Genomic DNA, 21006 nt, shown 5'->3' with positions numbered 1-21006 from the left:
AGGCACAGTGCCCCTGTCCTCAGAGTCTTGTCCAAGGTGACTGATTCCAGGCAAGCATAGGTTTTCCATTTGTTACTGTAGGCTTTACACTTGAATCAAGCTCTAACATAGCTGCTCCTTTCCCAAAGATGTTTGTGCCTGCCTGCTGAACTCCAAGTTAATCTTCAGCTGCTCCGGGTCATAGTGAAGATCTGCAAGGAAGGAGGGAGAGCTGTGCTATCTTCTCTGCTAGAGGGGCTATGCCAGGACCAGCTTCGAGAGTTGGTAGATGAAAAATTCAGGTTGCCTGGCTTGCAGCACAGAAAGGGTTGTGTATATGTGGCCCTTTGAAGGGGACAGTTTCGGCCAGTTTGGTTCCAGTGAGGTCTGACCTCAACAGCCCAGCCAGTAAATCCTTTGCTTTATCAACAAATATGGTTCCTTCTGTGCAAAGAACAAAACAAAGACCAGCTCGATGTCAACAGGACACTGACCAGCCCTAGGCAGGGCCTTTCACCAGCCCGGCCAGGCTGTTTACCCTAACAGTTTGTTAATCACTTTGAGCTTTCCCTCACACACCTCGTTTTTCCCATCCAAGTAATTATAGGATTCAGACAGAATCAGCAATTAAATTCTCCAGCTCTGCAAGGCTGTTAGCAACGTTAAGCTCAGTGTTGTTCAGTGTTGCTGAATGGTGGCAAGTGCTTGCTGTGAGTTTCCTGCAAGTTAAAGAGTAACAGCTGCAATATCCTAGGCAATAAAAAGATAAGATAAAAACTACCATAGGCTTTACTTCCAGGCTAAAACCAAACTAGATCACCTATTACACACTCTCACCCTCCTTACCTGCCCCTGCAACACACCCAAGCTCAAGTTGTGGTTTAACCCCAGCTGACAACTAAGCACCATGCAGCCGCTTGCTCACCCCTCTCCTGGTGGGATGGGGAGAAAAATCAGGATTAAAAAAAGGTAAAACCTGTGGGTTGAGATAAGAACAGGGAAATAAAATAAAAGAATAATATAGCAATACTTGCTAATGAAAAGGGAAACAACAAAAAGAGAAAGAAAACCCCAGAGAAACAAGTGATGCACAACCCAGTTGCTCACCACACATTGACCGATGCCCAGCCCATCCCTGAGCAGTGATTGACCCCTTCCAGGTAACTCCCCAGTTTATATATTGGGCATGGTGTTCTATGACATGGAATATCTCCTTGGCCATTTTGGATCAGCTGTCCTGGCCACACTCCTTCCCTGTGTCTTTTGCAGCTCTTCACTGTCAGAGTACAGGAAACTGAAAAGTCATTGATTTAAAGTAAGTACTACTTAGCAACAACTACAACACTGGCGTGTTATCAACATTATTCTCATACCAAATCCAACACACAGCACTGTACTGCCTACTAGGAAGAAAATTAACCCAGTTATAGTCAAAAGCAAGGCCAAAGTCCATCATCACACATGGGTGGTGTCCTGCCATGTCCTGCCACCCTTGTCAAGGACCTGGGGTGCACTTGTGAGCTTTGTGGTTTCTCTGCCTCTGCAACTCTGTAATTTCAGCAACACTTTTCCTCTTAAAACCTTTTTCAGGCAAAACCCAAAGATTGCAACTCTAAGGAGAGTGGTAGCCAGAGGCTGGATGTGGTGTCAGAGGGGGCTGCTGTGCTGAGCTGTGCCTGGTTGCTTTTTTCCTCAATTCTACCACCCAGGGAAGGATAGAGGCAGGAACAGCAGGGGAAATCCCTAATTTCTTACACCCAGAGGAGCCAAATGGGTGGAAAATGGAGGCCTCCAGGGAGAGCTTAAAAATGTGTCAGCCCACAGCCCAGTGGGAACAGAGGGAGGAGAAACCCTGTGGCTGCCTTCCTGGTGGCAAGGGGTCCCTGATGGGTAGTGAAGGGAACTGATCCTATAAGGAGAGGCTAGAGTGGGACACTGAAGCTGCTCATGTTGTGTGAGTGAAGGACAGCTGGCAGCTGCAGGCAACAGGGCAGCACCCAACTTCCCATCTGCTTGCATTGACTTCCTAGGCCCTCATAATCCAAATAGTCACAATAAAAACGCACTAAAATTGACAGGTTTTCTCCATGGTCTGCAGCTTCTGTGAAGTAAGGTCCCTGTACGTATATATACATCTTTACCCACTCACGTACTCTTGTTGTCTGCTGTGGAGAGTGCCAGGAGCTTCTGGGTCTCACAGATGTCCCCAGCAGCTGTAGCTGCTGACAGAAGAGGACAGGAGCCAGCCTGCTGGCTCTCCCACCCAAGGGAAGGCTGAGCTCCCAGTACCCTTCTCAGCTATTACAGACTCCTCATCCCTCTGCTGCTAAAGGCACCCCAGCACCATCTCTCCTCTCAGAGTGGACAAGTGGTTGAGCAATTTCCTGAAAAACAGGAAATTTTTCAGTGAGAGCCCTCAGAAACACTGACTTTAAGTCATCCAGAGGGTACAAAACGCACCAGAGATTTCGGTGTTTTCCAGAGATGGTGACCTCCGGTCACCCCCTTGGCTCCCGCTCCTCCATGCCGGTCTCACACAGGTCTCACACAGCTGGCAGCGAGAGGGTGTTTTTCCTAGCTGGCTCTGCACTCGTAGCTACATGGCCTCAGGAAGGAGAGGATCTGCATCCCCCGAGGTTGCTTTCTGGCTCCATCATGAGGCAATAACACTTCCCCGCAGGGCCCGTAGCCGCGGGCGCAGGGACTGCCCAGCTCCTTTACTTGGAGGTGGCTTTACCTGCAGGGCTGTGCCACAGGCAGCAGCAGGTGACAAACCCAGCTCTGGGTCTGGCCAGGGCAGTGGCAGAGATGGAGATGGAGTGCTGTACTGCATGCAAGCTCCAGCACGCCCACGTATTTATATAACATCATTTTGCTTTAATCTGGCTTTTTTAAGTAAACTGTCAAAGCCCTTTCTGTTCACTTGTTCACTAGGAACCTTTTTCTTTTTTTTTTTTGACTGCGAGTTTCATCTTTCAAAGCTTGGCCAGTTTTGAGTGATGCCGAAAAACCCCTCTTACAGTGGCTTTTTGTTCCACGCTGCTATTGTTCAGGCAGAAGTGGTTGTTTTCTTTTCATCCTGGCATAGCTCAGGAGTGACTGCATGGTCTGAGCTCAAACTTTCTAAAAATACTTACCCGGCAGGAGAGATCCAGCATGGCAGTGTTCAGACCCAGAGATTAACGCCTTGGAAAGGTGCAGTGGTCTGAAAAAGAAGCCGGTGGCAGCACTGTGCCAACTCTGGTCACTGTAAGCCCTGAAGCTGCAACACGTGGCAGGCAGAGAGGATCTGCAGAGTGCTATGGAACTGTCTGAGGCACCAGGGAAGTTCACCCAGTGCCTGCAGAACCAGCCCAGGGGAAATACTTTCTGTGGAGAAACTATAGGGTGACTCAGAAGTCATAAAGAAAAGCACTTCTTGCTGCTTGGAGAAGCAAGGTTGAACAATGAGACTGCTCCTCCTAACCAGAGGTTGGCCTTCATAACCACATCCTCTTGTTGGAGTGTGAGACAGGGCTCTGGGGGAAGGGAGGATGATAGAGACTGAGCAGAGCAGAGATCAGACATATGACAAATTGCAGGAAAGCATGTGGGAGCTCCTTTTTGTCCTTCCAGTGGCTGATTGCAGGAAGCTTCCCAGGTGACAGCTTTAGCAGCTGCTGGGACAGGAGACCTTATTGTTCTGCACTTGTGTTTACAGCCATGCCAGTTTTTGGCAGGAAGCTACAAGACAAAACCCTCACATTCTTCTTTCTTGCTCGCCCGGTCTGCTCCCAAGGGGCTGATCCTTCAGCCTAGCTATTTCAGCTAAGCTCACCACCTGAGGAGATCCACCTTCCACTTCCCATCTGGGCCAGGTCCCATGGGCTTCACCCTAAGATCCTGGCAGAAGCATGGAAACTTTTCATAGAGCTCGGGCAATATTAAAGGTTGCTGCTGTCATGCCTGCCACTGCATTTTTAATGCTAAACTGTGCAGTTGCCCAGCACGCCAACCCCCTTGTTCCTGTCTGGGCCCTTTCCCTGGCCTTGGGCTCAAGTTCTGTTCTCAGTTTGTTGACAACTCTCAGGAGGAAGCACATTTAAGGTTTTCTTAATCTGTCTGGCACTGCACAGAAGGCAGAAGCTGGCAGCACCCTTGAGACAAAAGGATGTGGGAACATGAGGGACCCGTCACTGCTGGTCTCACTGGAGCCTGCAGCAAGGAAGCTTGGAGCATGTGGCCATGTCCGCAAGCAAACTCCTTAGGCTGCTGTCATCTCCCTGTTCTGCTGCTCCCCCACAATGCTGTGCCTCCCTGTGACATTTTACCCAGCCCGTGGTGACCAGCAGCACATGACTGACCCAAGGGCACGGTTCCCAGCTTCATCTTCTCCAGCTTGCAGCCGGGGTCATGATGGCTGAGCTCTGCCAGCGTTACATGCCGAGCCTTGTTTCCCTGCCTTCTTTTTTTCCTTCCCTCCCTGGGGTTTTATACTGAGGTCAGGAATGATGGTCACGTCCCCTCCAAGGAATCAACAGGCTGTGGCATTTCCGGTGAGGGCGGACACGCATCTGAGGCTGCTGGCAGCAAATCCCCCTGCCATGGAGCTGACAAGGCAAGAGCCTGGTGTGTCACCGGCTCTGCTGAGGGGTGTCAGCCGGGGTTTTCCATGGACAGGATGTGCCTGCTGTTTTAATCTCACCTGGAGAGTGCCTGGCTGCAGTTCAGCCCCCGCCTCGCTTGCCTGCGCCCCTGATCTCATGGGGTTTTGCAAGCACAGAGTCAGCCCACAGCAGGGGAGCTGCAGGGAAAGCACAGAGCTCGAGGTGATTCAGTCAGGGAGCCTCTCTACCAGGCTTTATTGAGTCAGGCTTTATTCCAGCACCTCCATGTCCTGCTGCAGGGGTACATGTCTAGAAATTGCAGGAACCCTCACAAACTGGGTCTCCTCAGCACTTCTGGCCCTTTGCTCCCCCAGCTCAGCATCCCAGCCAAAGCTGACTCCAGCCGTGGCTGTCTCCTCTTTGCGGTACTGCTGCACACAACCAGCTGCATCGTGTCAGCCCGGCGGGCTGTGCTGCCCTGGTAAATGACCCGATTCCCGAGAGCAGGGATGGAACTGCCAATGTACAGCTCCCTAGGCTGAGGGGAGGGAAGCAGATAGCCCAGCTGTGCTCTGCAGACCTCGCTGTGCATCTCATCTGTGTCTCCAACATCTTATCTGCTGGTGTCTCCTCTTGCCACTCACACAGCAGCACGGGTAGGACCTGTAGCACCTGGGTATTTAAATCCATAATCCCTGATTTGCAGAAAGGGCAAATGAGCTCTCCCCGGGCAATAGGTTTGGAGGGGACTGGCAGCACCATCAGCACTTTGGAAAGACATGGCCAGTGCCTTGGAAAAAGAGCCTGCAGAGGCTGGGTGCCTGCAGATGGTGTCCTCACACAAAGATGAAGGAGGGGCAGCCTCCAGCCGTTGCCCACAGGCACCTATCAGCAGCCCATGAGCTTGGGCTGGGGACACTAGAAAATGGAATGCTGCCTTACAGGGTATTCTCCTGCCTCATTTCTGCCCCAGCCTCCACTGGGTCTCCCCTCTCCCACACCAGGGCAAGGGGATGGGACAGGAAGGCCCTCATTATCCAGGGTTTGCTAATTAGACGGGAATGTTATCTCCAGCCCAGATGTCAGCTCTGACCTCCCTCTAACCTTTTTCTAGAAATCAAAACACACGCAACTCTGTTTGTTCTAAAATAAGAAAAATAAGTGTTTGGGGTGAAGCAGGAAAACCTGGCCCTGGGGATACGGCTGAGGAGGGAGAAGGACACACGACCAAATAAGCCTGGTAAGGTATGCCAGGCTGCCAAGCTAAATGAGACTGGCCACCCCACCCTGGGCAGCGGACAAGGTCCCTTGGCTTATGGTGGCTGCACATGTATTTTGGGCCCTTCAACCTATATCTAGTAGCAGTGTTGGTGCACACACCACTTCTTGTCCCAACACATCCCATAGGATCCCAGCTGGGACCAGTTCCACCAGAGGTGGAACCGATGGGGAAGATCAGCTGAGTTTGCATTTTACCTCTCTGCCTTGCTTTCGGGATTTATGAAAGGGACTCAAAAGGAGATGTTGACTGCTGGAACAAACTCTGTCTTTCAAACCTGTCCTGAACACCTTTTCCTTGTGCTGCATAAGGCGGTCCCTAAATTGTTTGTTTCAGAATAAAGGAGCTGGGTGACATGAGCAGCTGGTGATTCTTGTCCTTGGCTTGTAGTAAAACCTTGTTTTATTCCATTTCTGTAATAATTTTCTATAGCTGGGGAGTAAACTTTGCCTGACTGTGATCTGGATCAGACCTTTGAGCACCTCACTCTGTGTTAACCCAGATCTACATCTCTGTTCCCTATAGCAGATTACATTGCTTTGCTTCCTCTTCTTTGTAAGACCACAGCTCTAGCCTTGAGCTTAACACCAACTGAGTAAAACTGGGTCTTTACCCAACACCTCTTGTCCTTATGTGCCAGGCATCCAAGCATCCTGGGCTGCAGCAACAAAACTCCTTATGACAGAGGTTTGATGGCAGTTCTTGCAGTAAAATGAGGAGTGGATGTGACCGACTGAGAACCAGCACCCCGGGGCTTTCTCCTGCTGCTGCCTCTGTAGCTTGGGGCAGCCACTGGTCCAGCATTGGCTCTACCCTGCCCAGTCCATCTGCACCATAGGAAAAAGGCTTACAAAGACTTCAGAGGGATCGCTCATCATGCCACAATCCTGACATTGCAAAAGGCACCGCTGATTCACAGTTACACATCATTTTACCCACCATATCCTCAGGACAGCAAGCAGGTAAAAGTTTTGACGTCTCCCTTTTCGCTTGCATCTTTTGAAATCACCTGTTGGCCCACTGAGTAAAGGGAATTCTTTTTTTATGCTCTGAAGGCCATGCCTCATGCTCATGACATCACAGCAGTGATGCACTGCCCTCCAGCAACTTCACCAGAGCAGAACGTGATTTCTGTTGTCTTCCAGTCCTAGCTACTGCCTGGTACACCCTGTCTCCTGAGCTTCAGGGTTACTGAAGCAGAGTAATAGCTGAGAAGTGAGTAATCAAGAAGCTACCTGACCAGATTTACACCTGATTGTAAACATTTTTGCCAATGACAACGGGAAGGAGAATCTGTGCCTGCTAAGGTGCAGAGATGCTGAAGAAGAAGGACAGTGCACAGACGTCCCTGGAAATCAATATAGATGGCACTCACACAGCATACCTGCAGTATAGCTCTGCTCACAGGAACCACAGCTCCAGGGACTTGAGTGAATTTGCACCCATTTTTATGACCTAAACTTCTGAATCACTATTTACCCGAGAGGCGGATGCATGGCCTCCCTGTGTGGCACTGTGCACACGCACTGACAGATGCTGGTTCTGTGCATGCACACCCCAACAAACACACTCGCAAAGACTCGAGTTTCTACAAGTAGACAGAGACACCTGCTCTCCTCCAGAAGGTGAGATGGACCATTCCTCAGGCTCCTTCAGGAGGATCCTTTACATTTGCAGGAGGGACACTAACAAACTGCAGCGACTCTGGGGAGGAGCACAAAGCTGACTAAGGGGGCTGGACCACCTGACACGAGCAGGGCTGAGGGAGGTGGGTTGGTTTGCAAAGGGGCACGCAGGCTTGTGAGGGGGACTATGTAACAGCTGGCTTCTACCACCCAAATGGGGGTTATTTGAAAGGTAAAGCCAGATTGCCAGAGGTGCTCAGTGAAAGGACAAGAGGCAAGAACAGAGATAGTGGATGTGCCATCCTCAGAGATTTGGCCCTGAGCACTTTGATCCAACATTAATGCTGGTCCTGCTCCAGGCAGGATGTTGATCTGGAGACCTCAAAATTACCGCCTATGCTAAATGGTGCTGTGATTTTGGTAATTCTACTTTTTTGGTAATAGACATCCCTTAATTTATCCCTTAATTCAGATACTGATTGCAAGCACTTGCCTGTGGGATGCTAAAAGAACCCCTGTGACCAGCCACACATCTGAATTCCACTCATTCATGATATTTCTGGAAAGGAGGCTTTCTGGCCTCTCCTGAGCTTCAATTCCCTCATAGTTTCTGAGCAGCTTGTGTCTGGCTTCCCATGACTGTACATTTTCAGCACCTGTGTAGCAACCAGGTAGTCAAATGGATCAAAGAAATTATCAAACTGGAAACATCTGCCTTTCTTTAGTTTCAAGGTTGTTTCCAGCTGGATCAGCTGGCTGTCATACGAGACTAGCAGTGGCAGTATGAATATCAGAGGAGGAAGGAGAACAGCCCTCCTTCAAAGGCTGCTCAGACTTGTGCTGGTTTCACATAGCCGTGAAGCCCCAACCCTGACCTTTGTGAGGCTGAGGAGGACATGATGTTACACCTTTGCAGGTTAATCTAACCCACGTTGCTCATCCTGGGGCGAAGGGTGCACAGCTTCTCCTTCTTGAGCCACAGCCAGCCTGCAAGCAGCCAAAGGGTGGCTGTTGTGGTAAGCTCGGGAGAGGAGGGGATCACCTGAAATCCCTCTCACAGCTCTTACCCCTCTCTTAAAATATGTGGCTTGAGAATTATAACAACTCAGTATGTGGTAGGGAAGGTCATTCCAATCAGGCACTTCTGCAAACCTGAGTGTCCGAGGACTGGTAAGTCCATGTGGGAGCACCTAGCCCAGGCAGTCCCATGTTTCTGCAAGTTGAACATAGCCACAACTACAAGAAGTTTATCATAGAGGAAGCTCTTGGTGCCTGTTTTCCCTCTTATAATGCAGAGATAAATGCCTCCTGCAGTGCTAAAAATGACTGGTTTTGGTAAAGACTGCTGAGTAAAGACTTGGTCAGCATGTGCTTTGTCCTCTGGAAAGCCAACCTTCCATGGCTCACAAGTGACATGGCTAACCCTGCCTCCTGCTCCTTCCCAAATCACACCTGTGTTCACAGAAGGAAGTGGGTGCTGTAACATTTGTTGGGTTTTTTTTCCTTTTTCCCTTCCTATTGCGAGAAATTGAGTCACACACACAGGGTGATGGCTATGGGTTGTTAGAAGGCCAAAAAAAAATAAAGCTTCAGGCTGAATCCTTCCTCACCATACCCTCCTCCCCATCCCAGCCAACATATGCATGTAGCGCAACTTTTCATGTCCTTGGTCTAATGAACTCGTGTCAGGAATTTTATGTACATAGCAACCTTATCTGATGACAGTGACATTTTTAGCATGTTTGTGTTTAGTTTTATTTGCAACCCATTTCCAGCATAGTTCAGCTGGGTGGATTGGACAGGGTTGAAATGTGTAAGAACCCAACACACACAGACTGGAAGCTCCACCAGAGTTAGTGGGGGGCTCCGAACCACAACCATAGGCAGAAGGATCTGCAACAGAGTTTGTGCACCAGATTTGCCAGCTGCAGCCTTTCACACACTCACTAGTGGCCGACAAGCAACACTGGGGGGGGGGTTCGAGGGGAAGGTTGTTTGTTTTTCCTTTCTTGTTTCTTCCAGTTCTCAGTACTATCACAACCAGATGGGAATAGGTTTCCCACGTCAGCTGCGGGGGGCTCTCCAACCCACTGCTCCCAGATACCCACAACGTTACAAATGCAGACATTTCTGCTTCACCACAGCTCCAGCTAGTAGGAGGTATGGGGAGAAGGGGAGGGGAGCCGAGGCGTTTTGTAATTTGAAATTTGAACAGCTGGATTCAGCGAGGGTTCCCAGGGTTTTTCCCGGGAAGGAGGTCAGCGGCTTGTGCAGGCAGATAGCCTGGGAGCAAGCATCAGGAGTGCCCCTGGAGGCTCCACCTCCGCAGCTCTGCCCCGAGTAAAGCGCTCTTGCCCTTATAAGGCTGCAGTTGTCACAAGGAAAAAGAGCCATAAATAGTTGTATGATTGTTACCTGCTTCGCTTTTCCCAAGTCAAGCTCTTCCTGTCTGCAGCTTCCAGCACTCCCCTCCCCACTTTAGCTCCAGAAAGGCAGCATTTCCCATGTCTCTGCTCGTGGATGTGCAAGTCCAGGTCATGAGGTCCAATTTCTCAGGGTGCTCTGCCCTGCACGACTCCTCACCTTGGCCTGTTCAAAATGCAGAAAGCCTCCTCCTGCCTGGGACTGCTCACTTGCTTCACAAAGTGCTGCAGAAGAGGGGTTGCAGTTCACACATCTATGTGTCTTTCTTCAGCAGCTCATGGGCCAAAACTTTCTTCAGTTTGAAGGGTGGCACTGTCCTTCTTCAATTGAAAGTGTATGGACAAGGGAAGGTGTTGGAGGAGAAAGCAAAACAGTAAAGCAGGGCAAAATGAGACACTAGCAGAGACAGCAAGCAGCCCTATGCAAGATGTTTCTGTTTGCTTCTTTTCCAGGGTGTAAGATCTGTACCTAAATGTAGGGCAGACCTTGCTGTGTCCTGGAAGGAGAAGCTTATCATGATGAGTGGGCTGAGCAGCAGCAAAGCCCAAGACCAGCAATCAGGAGATGTGGTGTATCCATCAGACAATTATTTGCCTGTTTCCTGATGTGGTTGAGTTTTGCTCCTTCCCCCTTCTCAATTTTTCTCTAAGTAATGAAGCAATTCATTGTCAATGCATGTTTTAAACACTGACTCTCTTGGTTCCTGTCTTAGACCCAGCACACGCTTCCCAAAAGTTTCCTGTGGGCCCCATCTACAGCAGTTTAAAAATTTTCCATCTTACGTGCAGTAGCTCTGTGCTGCCATGGGGTCCTCGGTTTCCTGACTTGCCTGGTCAGTCACAGTAGTACCTGTACCTGTCTCCTGCCTGGGACCAGCTGCAGGCATTGAGGCCAGCCTCAGCCTTTCTTTATCTCTGATTGCTCTCTCACAATGAGATTATCTGGTCTGTTGGAGCTTGAAAACTCTTTGGGGAAAGTAGCAGGAGCTGATCTTGGCTTCAGAATCAGTCTGTGCTACTGCAACACAGCGAGAAAGGAGGACTGTGGTTTGACGTGCAGTAATAAGGGGGGAATGCCTATCTTTACTAGGTTATCCGCAGTCTCTTCCAGAGAGAAGAGGCAATTTCCCAATAAGAATGCTATGCTTGGGAAGCTGCCATTAAGAATTATGAGTTTTCCCCTAGACAGTCTTTTCCAGGTCTGCTGGCCGGCTGGGAGACACAGCCCCCATTGGGAATGTAGCTTGAACTACTATCTCCCCAGTCCCGCAGAGATGTTGCTCCCCTGCTTTCTGGGCAGCTCCTTGGACACAAAGGCAACTTATGCTTGAATATCTGGGGCCATCTACATTGTAAAGGTTTGGGGCAAACAGCACTATCACAGGTGACAAGAGAAGTGTGACGCTGACCGGAGACTGAATCATAATGTGCTTCTCCCAGTACCATGAGTTCAAGGGCCTTGCTTGACCTTTCTCCAGAAATTCATTGGAAAACAAGGTTAGAGAGCAGCAGTGTGAAAGGTTTCATGGCAATGCAGGGTGGAAAATGTTTAGCATTAAGATGGCAGTTGTCCTTATAGTACAGTTTTCCATCATGGGGATTGCCTCTTTTTGAGGCAGAAGGGCTGCCCCAAGCCCCTGGGCTTCCTCCTTCCCTTGCCAGGAGGCAGAGGGAGGAGGAGGGAAGCCAGTGCCAGGGACAGCTTGGTGCCAAGAGGTGAGGTCACAGCCATCAGGACCAAACGTTGGCAGGGAGGAGGGCAGAGGCCGCTCCCCTCCCAGCTGTTGTGTGTCTCAGAGTCTGAGCACATGCTGAGCAGCCAGCCAGGATACCAGCAGGCAAGATGTCCTATGGGCCAAGCAGGGCCATCTTTTTAAAGCAAACTTCGCTTTGCAAATGAAATGGATGGAGAGGGTCTGGAGGAATTACAGCCTCTCTCGCTTTCCTCTGTTTTCTCCTCCTGTGGGGGTGAGGGTAGCAATCATTTCAGGGCACACAAACCCTAACCACATTCTTTCCCATCCCCAGGCATTTACACCCAGGAGTCAATTCCAGGGGACTATAATCCAGATTTTTAAAGGGGACTTTACAGTGAACTTAAAAGACCTTGGTCTCCTATATCCTGAAGAAGCACAAAAAAAGGCATCTTTAAGTGTTTCTAATTATACCTTTTTTTTCCCCCTCCTGCTTTACATATTTTCCTGCTTGGTTTTTTTTTTTCTTCTTTTCTTTGCTAATTATGAGACTAATTTTAGAAATTAGTCTTGTCCACTTTGGAAATCTAACAGAAAATTAGTAAAAATGCAATAGCATGAAAATGAAGGTAAGCCTGGGGAAAGGTAATTGTTTATAACTGAGGGGTTTTGTTAACTCCTGTGCCTAATTAACACACTACAAAGGGCAGCCTTTGTTGAAACTTCCACGCCCTGCTTTCTCAATTAAGGTACAAGAGAGATCGTCATAAAAAGCGCTTGGAGACAGCTGGTATGTCCCCTAGCAAAGATTTAGCATTCCTTAAACAACAACCACCAAAAAAAAACCCCAAAACCAAAAACCTCCAAAAACCAAAAGGCAAGAAAACGAAACATATGCATACCTTCCTTTTCTGCATATGACTCTTTTTTTTCCATGTAATGCAAAGTTTTTTCTCATGAATTCCTAGTAGGAACAAAAAACCTTAAATTATTATCCTCATTGCTGATGTGTTTGTAGCCCACAGGAAAAAAGGGGCTGGGATGATTATTTTCAGGGTTATGATGGCTGGTAGGAGAAACTTTGCAGGAAAGCTGAATCATCGGGTGAGCATCTTGTTTTCATCTTTTTGTATTTTGCTGTCCCACATCTAAGGGCCAGCTTATGAAAATTCAAAAGGTTTTTATACATGTACATTCCTCTATAAAGAGTCAAAGAATTATAGGCCTCTGCACTCTCTCGCAATTAGCCGCAAACTCACGTACAGGTGTGTGCTTCAAGTTCAGTGTTAGATGCGGCTGTAATCAGGAGAGTGGTAGAGTAGTAAGAGGCTTAAGGATGCTTTAACTTCATGTATAAACAGAAAAGACAAGGAGGGAGTGGACAGGATTTACGACAGGTTAAATGCCTTGCCCCACTGCGTAGAAGAGAGCAGAGCTCCCTTATTTCATGTTTTATGATCTGTGTCATGCTTGTGTTTGTAACTCAAAGTCCAAATATTCTATTCCACAGAAAATCTTTTAACTTCTTTTTTTTTTTTGTCCTTGAACCAGTTCAAGAAGGCAGCACTGCTTGCAGGAACTCCTTACGCCCTGGACTAAAACAAGTTGCTACCTCACATGGAGGAATTTCAGGAGTTCTTAAGTCCCTGAGCACCTCTGTGCTGTGGGTTTGATTCCTCTAATGCTTTCCTGCCTCTTGGTAGCTGAGAAATATTGCAGAGCAGGTGCTAGCCTGGGCAGCTCAGTAGTCTGCTACTCCTCAGTGAGCTATTGATTTTTGACAGGAATCGGTGGTGTGTTATGAAAACACACAGGATGCCCAGTGAATTGCTTTCCTTGTTCCAGAATATTCCCAGGAAACGATGGTCTGATAAATGGGAAAGAATGTGACTGTGTTAAATGGAGCTTGTCTGCACCTCATCTAAAAGGTGGCTTCCCACAGTGATGGCACGTCATGTATCTCTGTTGGTAACTTCTCACATCCTACAAAGCTAATGCCCCAGTAGGTCCTGGAGATTTTCTGCTTTCTGTGTCAGCACTGTCAGTTCAGTCTTCTGGTCCATCCACCTGACCCAAACACAGGGCTGAGAATAAGGGTAATGCACAGATTTTTGTGCCCAGCTTCCTGCACTGGTCCATATGTTCCCAAAGGCAGAGCAGACCAGGAAAGCTGTACAGAACAGTCCACTCTGACAGTGGGAGGCTGGAGGAGCTGGGAGAATTGAGGAGGCTCTCAAGGGAGCAGGAAAAAAGTCCCAAATGTGGGAGGGAATCTTGGCAGAAATGAAAGGGGGGTTGTTGAGAAAAGCATGCACTGGCTCCAGATGCACAGAGCTTGCAATATGTTAGGCTGAGAATCTGTGGGTGTGTTTATAAGACCTGCCACTGACTTGCAAGCACAAAGGATATAGCCTCCTCTTATCAGAAAAATGTGGGCTTTAGCCTTGCAGAACAGGGAGAATGAATGCTTGCGTGACTTCACACTGGGTCTTCTTTCTGGTTATAGCCCAACAGAACGGTCTTAAAGTTTGGCTTTAACTGGACTGACTTTGGTTTCTGTCAGATAAAAGTGGTGTCTTTCATTGGGGCAGGCTATAAATGAGTTAGTTCCCCTGCAGTTCCCACAACAAAGCTACAATGAGAATCTGGATGACTTTCTACAGCACTGGAAAAATCCCTTGCTCCTAGCATCTCTTGGGCATACTAGAGTATTTCAAGTTAGTTTCACTTTGTCCTCAGCCAGCTTCCTGGAATGAGAACCACAGAGCCACTTCATTTGAGCAAATATTTGGCCTTGATTACTATTGCAGGCTGAGCCCAAAAACAAACAGCGAACATGGGGTAAGCTGAGAGGCACCATTAGTGGAGAAAAAGCTCACACAGTAACCTCAGGAAAGGCAGCAAGATGAATGTAGGGGGGCTCTCATGGTTTTTTGTAAGGAGGGGGGAAAAAATGGGAGACTAAATTCCTACTGGGAGAGGAAGAGGGAAGTGAACATCCATTTAGATGCCTTTTGTTTAGGGGTCTGTTAAAGGTGACTGATGCTGAAAAGCAATTAAAACAGTGAGTAAAAAATGTGAAGTAGTTAAATGCTATCACTTTTATGTATTCTCCGAACTTAGTCCTGTTTTTCAAATAGTACAGTCACTCTGCTACTGAAATCTTGGATTTGTGAAAACATGGCCCAGCCTGAGAACTACAGAAGGAAAAGAGAAGCAAAGGTGGCATAAAGCTCTCCACAGCCCTTCCTTATCAAGATGAATTAAACAGCATTTAGATGGATTTTTCAGTCTCTTTAAAGTATGTTTGCTTTATCAGTACCTCACCCAAACCTGGCAAGTCATAAGCCTGACAGGTGCAGGGTGACAGAGGGGCTGGGGAGGGATGCTGTTCTCCTTTCAGCTTATCTTCTGCTAAGAAAAATGCCCCCAAGCTCTTCTAAACTCAGGAATCTGAAGCATTTCTTACCCCCTCTGAGAAAGGGAGAAGGGAAAGGAGGTATTTGAGATGTTAATAAAAGCTCCTTAGCAATTGTTGAACTAGGGAGCCGTGAGGCCAGGGCAGACAAGCCTAAAATTGCAGGCATTGTACTTGCTGAAGAACCTAAGGTGTGAAAACAATTGTTTTCTGCAGGAAAAAAAAAAGTTACCATACTTCTCAAAGGAAGGTAACAGGATGTTTTCTGCTGGCATATTGTACAAGTCTGGGTAGGCCCAAGGTAGGAAACTCACATTCCAAATCTCAGTTTTGGGACAAAGATACTTTTGAGGGATGGCTTGTATTCCTGTTGGCCATTTTGTATAATGGTGTTGGATGCCAGCTTTTCTGAATTTAAAGCTGAGCAGAACATAGTGAGCAGCAAGAGAACAGGGCTAGAGGAAACAAGGTTTGGAAGGGGATACAATGAACTGAAAAATGTCTGTTGCTTATAATTGTGCTTCCATGTAAATGTCAGAGGTATCTCTTGGAGGTAAAGAGCTCTGGGCCATTATTATTAGTATGTCAGATCAGGAATGTGGTATCTGTAACCATGCCACAGGGAGTTGTAATCTCATCTCAGGGACTGGATGAACTCACAAGCTCCAAGAAGAGTTTTCTCCTGCCTAGGACAGAAGTTTTCATTTAGGTGTGTTTTTGAGGATACTTCCATGACTTCAGTTAGAGCACAGCTGTTTGATAACCTGCTTCCCCAATAAAGGTCCCTTCTACAAGATGGTGTCACTCCCATTTTATTGAAAGGAGGGACTCTGGCATGTGATAGATATACTCACTGCACTACTTAACCAAAGGGTAGAGATGTGTGCCTCTAATGGTATCCCAAATGACCAGAGATGCTGTATGTTAATGCTTTATTTTTCAGCTGCAGATCTTGTCATTAATGTGTTAAGAAAGTAAAAACATGTTCCTCTTTTACTGAAGCTGAAGCAAGAACCACAAAGAGGGAGCAGGACTTCAGCAGGTTGTTCACATGGGACTGTGTGGGTGGAGGGCTGGGGAGAGGTGAAAAATAGAATAACTGTTTTAAATGCTAGACTATGCCAGGTACAACTCCTCCCTTCCTCCCCAGTCTTGGGGCGCACATATATTTCCCTCTTAAATTTTCTCCATCAGCAAAGTCAATTTAAAAGACTCCCGTCACAGTGCCTGAGTTTAATCCCTTCAGTTGTGGTGATGTATCTCTCTGTGGACCTATAAACTAGATCAGTGAACTGATCTTTTTTCTTGACCTTCTTTTTTAACTGTTCTTCAGTGATCCAGCACACAATATGACTTTCTAAACATCTTCATCAGCACCACTGGAGCAGTGGTAAGCTGTGACACAGCACGAAAAACAAGTGGCTAGTGGGAGAATAGACAACACCTTAAACCAGCTTTGCTGATGAAGAAGGCACGATGGAATCACATCCTGACATATGAAAGTGAGACTATTAAGCCATATCTTTTCCACAGCCATGACAAAGGTGGGTAGTCCTGCTGAGGGTAACATCATTGTGTAAGAAAAGGGGCTATTCTCTTCCTAGAATCTGCTCCTGGCTGCTTCTGAGACAGCTTAGTGGGCCCCATTTCCCTACTGCTTCTCTGATCGCCAGCCCCCACCAGGGGAAACATCACTTGATTTCACTCCTTCCGCATCTCTTGAAATGGTTTTCCACCTTCCACACTCTCACAGTTTGGATGTGGCATTTGTTACCAGAACAGAACAATAAGGAACTGGTTTAAAGGGAAAAGGAAGTTATGTGCTAATAGATGGTGCTTAAATTGCAGACAAATTTCAGGTTGCTTGGAGGCATGAAGTCCACAGACATACGTGGCTTTCTTCTACAGACCCACCTCCAAAGAGCCATTTCCTTTTGCTACAATACTTGAAAACCCTCCAAGTTCTCATCTGCATTTATAGCTGCTGCTTTGTATGGGTGTACACATTAAAGCCACTCCAGAGCTGCTTTCTTAAAATTCTAATTATGAATGTGCACTGAATCGACTAATGTTTCAAGCCTTTGCAAAAGCAGAGCTGAGGCTTCTTAGCAATACCAGATTGTGACATTCTCCAGATCTGTACATGTGCGGTTTCTGTCTAAGGCCACTGTGGTTAGCATTTAGCAATGTGACTTCTCCAATGAAGTAAACACCTTTTCATCTCTGTCACTCTTCTTGTTTCACTCTCTCAAGCTTGTCAGTAAGTAACTAGTTTTGGAAAAGATTTTTTCTGCCCTGCAAAGCATTGGAAATTACTCACCAAAATGAATTTAACCACTTTATCTCTTTGTCAGATACAGATTATCAAATCTCCCTGCATTTATTGTTGATCACAGAAGGTCAGGCTTCTCCCAACTATTTTTTGGCTATTTGCCAACAAACTTAAGCAAAGTTTGTTTGCAACACACTTAAGACCAAACTGGTCTTGTATTAGATCAGTGTAGGGGAAAACACTGTAGTTCAGCAAAGTGGCCATTTGTCTGGTGTGTAGTTAAGGCTGCAAACTGAAGAGGTATCTCTGGATGCTCTCTGTTTAATAGATTTGTTTCCCTCTATTACAGTACCATTAATTTACTCCCATCAAACTGGTAAATCTCTGTGCTGTTGTTTTTTCAGAATTCAGTGTCCATTACAGGTGTGTTCTTCCAAAGGATGTTGGCTTGCAAACACTGATGGAAAATGTGAGTGAAGTGGATCAGCAGGTTTCATATAAACATCATGTGAAATTGTAGAAAGTAACAGATGTATAAAATCAGTGTGATAGCTTTTTTGGTCATACTTGTTTCTCTCTGAGGTGTGTCCCCTTTCCTGGGTAACTTCCTGCCAACAAAAACCTATTTTCAAAGTAATCAAGCTGTGGAAAATAGACATTTAAAATCTGACTTGCCTCAACTATGGCACATCTACAAATCTGACCATTAGGGAAATACACAGAGTTTTCTAAAGAGGTGGGATACACTTTTTGTGAAGGGGAAGGATGGTGTAAACCTGCACCAATCTTTGTTCTGAACTGATGCTTTACTGCTGAAGCCATGAAGAAAGTTTTGATACCAATTAAACAGGAGTGGGACCAAGTTCTCAAATTTATAAAGAAAAAAAAAGCCAAACCTTAAGAAGGCAGTCTAGCCTAACCTTAGCATCAAATCTTAGCTTTGGCAAGACCCGAGCACATATGCAAGTGTGAGAGTCAGAAAAGAATAAAAAAAATTTAGATGTCCAGTATCATATGCTCTTCAAAAATGACTTTGTGGCAGCCTTTTTATGTCTGCATTTCATGCTTGCAGTCATTATCTTTTATTTCCAATATTACTATTTGCTGTCAGTTCATTCTGCCTTTTGTATTTGCTTTTCCAGCTAAGATGTCCTACTTTTCCTCCTTTAAAAGCTCTCTTTAGACTTGATACTGACTGCTTTCCTTCATTTACCTTTCCTTTCTCAGCCACTTTGGCTGATGATGCAGCCTCTGATGTTCTTAAAAAGCTTTTGATATATGTAGTTACCTTCGCTATTTTTATTCTGCTTCATTTTGGTGGGAGAATTTAAAACTCTGTTGTTCAGCCAGTAAATATCCTTTCCATATGTTGGTCACTTTTTTCATGGTTCAATATGAATCACTGGATCGTTTGACCATAGAATCACGGAATGGTTTGGGTTGGAAAGGACCTTAAAGATCATCCAGTTCCAACCCCTCTGCCATGGACAGGGACACCTTCCACTAGACCAGGATACTCAGAGCTTCATCCACCCTGTCCTTGAACACTTTCAGGGATGGAGCATCCACAGCTTCTCTGGGCAACCTTTGCCAGTGCCTCACCACCCTCACAGTAAATCCAAAGGTATCTGGTTATGTAGGTAACTGGCAGTCACAATTCCAGCTTCCTTTGATTTTCTGCCATGAAGTACTAGGGAAGACCTACCCTGTATGTTCCCTTCTCACTGCCAAATTAAATTCTAATTTCTATTTTGAACCTGTATTTATGTTTCTCACCTATGCCTCTATATCACAAGTATTGAGGCCATGTTGCTGAGAACACAGCTGCAATGGGCAGGACACGTCTCCAGGATGAAGGACCACCGCCTCCCTAAGATCTTGCTTTATGGTGAACTTGCCACTGGCTGCTATAAGAGAGGAGCCCCAAAGAGAAGATACAAGGACTCTCTGAAACAACATCTCACCCTTGGCCATATTGATCAACATAACTGGTCTACTCTGGCCTCCAATTGAGAGGTCTGGAGACACGCCATCTATAACACTGTGGATGCTTTTGAGAAAGCACGCAGGATCACTCTCGAGGAGAAAAGACAACGCAGAAAGAATCATGTCTTGCAGAATATACCACCTAAGAGTCTTTCTGCTGTGCCTTTTGCAACCGGACTTGTCTGTCTGGTATTGGCCTTTTTAGCCACCAGCGCGCTTGTAACAAACGTGGGCAGAGCCCTTTCCAAATCTTCGTTTGCGAAGCCCGGCCATGATGATGCCTCTAACAGTGACACCTCTGTGTCCCTGATACTCAGCTGTACAACCTTTCAGTGATTTCTGCCATTTGTGTCTTGAAATACAAAGGTTTGTTTCCAAACTGCTGCCATGAATATTTCTAAGCCTGAAGTGTTTCACTTGGACAAGAAATGTTTACTTTAGGTACTTCTCCACTAAGTTCCCTCTTTATTCAAGCTTCTTTAATTTCATTTGCCTCTTCTACTTGTAGGTAAACTTGACCTTGCATTTTCTGTCAATGGCAGCTACATCTGCAAATCTGCCCTCTTTGTACCAAAGTAAGAAGTCACAGAGGGAAGGAGCCTTGTATTTCTGCATACTTGTAAAATGTGCAGTAAACCTTATCTGTGTGGCTGGTTCTGACATCTGGACTTAGATATGTTGTACCCTTTTCAGAAGGACTTTGGTCTGTCATCTTGGCTACTGCTTCCTCCTTTTGCTCATCCTGAAGTTTCAGTAAATTGAAGGAGGCAGAACCGCACAGCTTCTGTCTTTTCAAACCTCTGTGTTTCAGCATGCCTTTTTAAATACATTTCAGGCCTCCACAAACATATACACTGGTTGTTCAAACACCTCAGCAGCATCAGGGGCTGCTTATGGCTGTGATTCTGCTTGCCTTGGTTCTGTTCCTTAGAGTACAGAGAAGGGCAATGGAGCTGTGAAAGGCCTGGAGCACAAGTCTTAAGAGAAGTGGCTGAAGAAGCTGGGGTTGTTATGCCTGGAGGTGTCTCAGGGGGGACCTTATTGCTCTTTACAACTGCCTGAAAGGAGGTTGTAGCCAGGTCGGGGGCAGCCTCTTCTCCCAGGCATCCAGCAACAGGATGAGAGGACATGGTCTCAAGCTGAGCCAGGGGAGGTTTAGGTTGAACATTAGGAGGAATTTCTTCACAGAAAGGGTAGTTAGACGTTGGAATGGGCTGCCCAGGGAGGTGGCGGAGTCACTGTTCCTGGGGGTGTGTAAGGAAAGACTGGACGTGGTACTTAGTGCCATGGTCTAGCCGACATGCTAGTGTTCGGTCACAGGTTGGGCTCGATGATCTTGGAGGCCTTTTCCAAGCCAACTGATTCTGGGAAATGAAATTGTGACTGGCACCTTCCTATTGCGGATATTTTGCACTACAAGACAACAGAGTCGAGAGGGAATCTCTTCACCGGGACACCCCCGCAGGCCCCATTTCCGAGGACTTCTGGCATGGCCTCCGGAGGCCGGGGCCGAACCCATCGCCCCGCTGACCCGCATTCCCCGCTCACAGCGCGGGCACACCCGCTGCCCTCGGCAGGAGCAGAGGCCGGCGCGGGGCATTGTGGGCCCGGCCTGGCACGGCGCGGGGTGTTGTGGGGACCGCACGGCTCAGCCCGGGCAGAGCGGAGCGGGGGAGCCCGGCCCGGCGGCAGCGGGGGGAGCCCCGGACGCACTGCCCACCCCTCCCGAGCCCCCGAGGCCGCC

At 47.3% G+C, this 21006-nt stretch overlaps 1 long non-coding RNA gene across 1 annotated transcript; it reads right to left on the bottom strand.

Annotated features, from left to right (window-relative positions):
- Positions 1–1577: 1577 nt before the first annotated feature.
- Positions 1578–19254, bottom strand: LOC135414323 (uncharacterized). The gene is made up of 3 exons (XR_010430667.1): positions 12846–19254; positions 12489–12550; positions 1578–10213 (listed from the first exon to the last, which is right to left on the bottom strand). It is a non-coding gene; the product is annotated as an uncharacterized LOC135414323 (long non-coding RNA).
- Between the last annotated feature and the right edge of the window lie 1752 nt (positions 19255–21006).

The sequence above is a fragment of the Pseudopipra pipra genome, chromosome 5 (genome assembly GCF_036250125.1).
Source record: "Pseudopipra pipra isolate bDixPip1 chromosome 5, bDixPip1.hap1, whole genome shotgun sequence".
NCBI classification, from domain to species: Eukaryota; Metazoa; Chordata; class Aves; order Passeriformes; family Pipridae; genus Pseudopipra; species Pseudopipra pipra.
This window is presented reverse-complemented; position numbering and strand designations above follow the sequence as displayed.